This window comes from Saccopteryx leptura, chromosome 1, assembly GCF_036850995.1.
Source record: "Saccopteryx leptura isolate mSacLep1 chromosome 1, mSacLep1_pri_phased_curated, whole genome shotgun sequence".
Lineage (NCBI taxonomy): Eukaryota > Metazoa > Chordata > Mammalia > Chiroptera > Emballonuridae > Saccopteryx > Saccopteryx leptura.
The window spans coordinates 346,514,088-346,518,221 of record NC_089503.1 but is presented as its reverse complement, the minus strand read 5'-3'; the positions used below and the strand labels follow the sequence as shown (position 1 = coordinate 346,518,221).

The following is a 4,134-nucleotide window of genomic DNA, read 5'->3' as shown; positions in this document are numbered from 1 at the left end:
GACATGGACAAGAGTGTGGTGGTTATGGAGTGGGGGGGAGGAGAGGGAGGGGTTGGGGGAGGGGAGAGGCACAAAGAAAACCAGTTAGAAGGTGACGGAAGATAATTTGTCTTTGGGTGATGGGAATACAGCATAATCAAATGTCAAAATAACCTGAAAGTGTTTTCTCTGAACATATGTACCCTGATTTATCAATGTCACCCCATTAAAATTAATAAAAAAATAAAATAAATAAAATAATTTTAAATTTTTTATATATTTTATTCTTATTTTTGTGGGTGTTCTGTTTTTGATTTTTTGTTGTTTGTTTTCAATCCTTTGTTCTGTGGCTTTTCTTCTTGTCATAATTTCTTAAATTTTGATATTTTTATTATATTTTTTAAATTTTTAATTAAATATTTTTTATTTTTTCAGTTGTTTTTTGTTAGGATTCTTAACAATAGCACTCTCAAATGTCATCAAGGAAGAAGAACTCGAACACCATGGCCACATAAGATAAAGAAGTAGTTCAGAAAAAAAAATTTTTTAATCTCCAGAGAAAAATCTTAATCACATGGAAAGCTTGGAGTTAAATAATTGAGAATTCAGAATTGAAGTTCCGAAAATACTCAATGAGATATGAGAAGACACCAATAGGCAACTTAATGAGCTCAGAAAACAAATTAATGAACAAAACAAACACCTCACCAAGGACACTGAAACTTTAAAAACAGAGATGAAGAATTCAGTACATGATTTGAACACTGAGGTACCAAGTTTAGCTAATAAAACAAGACAGATAGAGGAGAAAATCAGTGACATCAAAAACAGACAACCAGAGATACTACAAAGAGAAGAGGAAAGAGACTCATGAATTAAAAAAAGAGAAAGCTCTGCAAGAATTGTCTGACTCCAACAGAAAGAGCAGTATAGGAATAATGGGTATATCAGAAGAAGAAGAGAGGGAGAAGGGAATGGAGAGCCTAATCAAACAAATAATTCATGAGAGTTTCCCAAGCCTATAGAAAGAATTAGAGTCTCAAATCCAAGAAGCAAACAGAATGCCGAGTTACCAAAGAGACCTACTCCAAGGCACATCATAATAAAATGGTCAAAAATCAATGACAAATAAAGAATCATAAAAGTAGCTAGGGAAAAGAAGAAAATAACATATATAGGAAATCCCATTAGGTTATCATCAGACTTCTCAGCAGAAACTCTCAAGCCAGAAGAGAGAGGACCCAAACATACAAAGAACTGAAAGAGAGGAATTACCAACCATGGACATTAAATCCATCAAAATTATCCTTCAAATATGAAGGAGAAATAAAAATTTTTACAGACACACAGAAGCTGAGGGAATTTATCACCAGAAAACCCCCAGTGCAGGAAATACTCAAGGGGGTTATTCGACCAGACACAAAGACTTAACAAATTAAAACTACAAGTAAAAGCTCCAACAAGGTTGCAATAAAAACAAGGATAAGCTGTGACAACATTAACATAAAAGGGGACAGGCTAAAGATCTGCAGTAGAATAGAAGGATGGAGTTCAGGGGCACTCCATAAGACAAAGGACTTTTGAACATATGAACATCTTTTTATTAATAACCTAATGGTAACCACCCATGAAAAAACCACTACTGAAACACATAGCTTAGAAAAAAGAACAGGGGAAAGAAGTATGGAATAACATCAAACAAAGACAACTGACAGAAGCGCAAAAGAGAAGAACCAAACAAGACACAGAGCTACCAGAAAACAAAATATAAAATGGTTATAGGAAATCCTCAAGTGTCAATAATGACCCTAAATGTAAATGGACTGAACTCACCAATAAAGAGGCACAGAGTGGCAGATTGAATCAAAAAGCAAAACCCAACCATATGCTCCTTCAAGAGATACACCTAAGCTGCAAGGACAAAAGTAGATTCAAAGTGGAAGGATGGAAAATAATTCTCCAAGCAAATAAAATCCAAAGAAACAAACTCCTATAAACAAAATCCAAAATGAAAGAGGAGAAATTACCACAGGCATCATAGGTATACAAAGGATCAAAGTAGAATATTATGAAAGAGTATATGCCACCAAATATAACAACACAGAGGAAATGGATAAACTCCTAAAACTGTACAATATTCCTAGACTGAGTCACAAAGTGGAAAACCTAAGGAGACCCATAAGCAGGGAGGAAATAGAAACAACTATCAAAAACCTCCCTAAAAATAAAAGTCCAGGACCAGATGGCTACATTAGTGAATTCTATCCAACATTCAAAGAATATTTAGTACCTATCCTTCTGAAAGTCTTCCAAAAAGTAGAAAAAGCAATATTCTACAACACATTTTATGAGGCCAACATAACACTCATACAAAAATTTGGCAAGGACAACACAAAAAAAGATTACTACAGACCGGTATCTCTAATGAATACAGATGCAAAAATTCTAAACAAAATAGTAGCAAATCAAATACAATAGCACATTAAAAAAATTATAATACAACATGATCAAGTGGGATTTATTCCAAGAGCACAAGTATGGTTCATCATATGGAAATCAGTCAAGCAGACCTGGATTGATACATGACATGTAAGACTATACTTTCAGGGATCATTTCTATAGTTTGATACATGACATGTATCAGTAAATATTGCAATCGATAGCTCTTTGAAACATGAGTAATAAAGATTGAAATATTCTTTCTAGGGTTTTGGGGGTTTTCTTTGGGTTCTCCAGAGAATATGTCTTTAGTCCTTTACATGTTTATATATGTGAGGAACATCAAGTCTTTGCAACTTCCCAATCCACAACTACAATACACCCTACAAAACACAGTATAGTAAAACTAAAGCACTTTAGTAATTCCTCCAGTCTCTTAATGATTTTATAATAATAGTAAAAAAATATCCAAAGTTTTTTTTTAATTCCAAGCCATCATTGTCTTGGGCCTCTGGACCTCAAACACAAGACTTAGAAGATAAATTTTTTAAATGATTTTTCAAAATAAATTCATTTTTTATCCCGACATAGGAAACACCAAGTCCCAAATGACAAGAGAAAAACAAAGCCTCTTCATGTTATTTGTGATTTACTTATATATTCTTTAGAAAGAGAGAAAAATCTATTGATAGACTTTTCTTTAGTTACCCCTTGGTATTGATTTCAGAAATGTAACTATTTTTAACCAGAGCATCCCCAGGTTTCAAATCCTCCTCAGTCAGATTTCTTTAATTTCCAGGTAAATCTCCCACCCCATATGGCTGCAGAAATCCAGTCCTCTTCTTCACTATTTCTGAAGATACTTTGAGTCCACCATTTATCATCTTTCACTTAGCATGACAGTTTCAACTTCACCTACCTCCCTAAAAATAACGCTGCCTTATCAAATGTCTATCAGTTGTAGAATGAATAAATCGAGTATAGTTACATGAAACATTATGTTGCCATGAAAATGAACAGCTGTGGCCCTGGCCAGTTTGCTCATTGGGTAGAGCATCAGCCTGGCCTGCAGACATCCCCAGTTCAATCCCCAGTCAGGGACACATGAGAAGTGACCATCTGCTTCTCTTCCCCTCCCTCTCCCCCTTCTCTTTCTCTTTCCCTCTCACAGCCAGAGGCTCCATTGGTTCAAGCATTGGCCCGGGTGCTAAGGACAGCTCAGTTGATTCAAGCATCAGCCCCAGATGGGGGTTACCGGTCAAGGTGCATGCAGGAGTCTATCTCACTATCACCCTTCCTCTCACTTAGAAAAGAACTGAACAGAAAAGAAAACTGCAACTACATGCAACAACATGAATGACTCTCAAAAATATCAGTTTGGGCAAAAAAAGCCAGACACTAGATGTTGCATACTGTACTATTCTGTTTATTAAAAATTCAAAACAGACCACGCTAATCTCACATGGTGGTTATTCTTGAGAGACGTCATGTCTGAAAGGGGATAGGTGGAGTCTTCTGAGGGGATCAGAATGTTCTGTTTCTTTATCTGAAGACTAGTTACATGGCTATGCTACTTTTAAAAAGTCCACTGAAAATTTTGTGTATATGCTATACACAAATAAAAAGTTTTGTAAAAAATAATAATAATGCGGTTGCCAACATGCCATTGTTTAAATCTATAAATAACCATTTTTTAAATGAAGGACACAAATTCAC

At 35.1% G+C, this 4,134-nt stretch overlaps 1 pseudogene; it reads left to right on the top strand.

Moving 5' to 3' along the window:
- The first annotated feature begins 2,570 nt into the window (after nt 1-2,570).
- LOC136390126 (small nucleolar RNA U3) lies at nt 2,571-2,667 on the top strand (annotated as a pseudogene).
- The last annotated feature ends 1,467 nt before the right edge of the window (nt 2,668-4,134 follow it).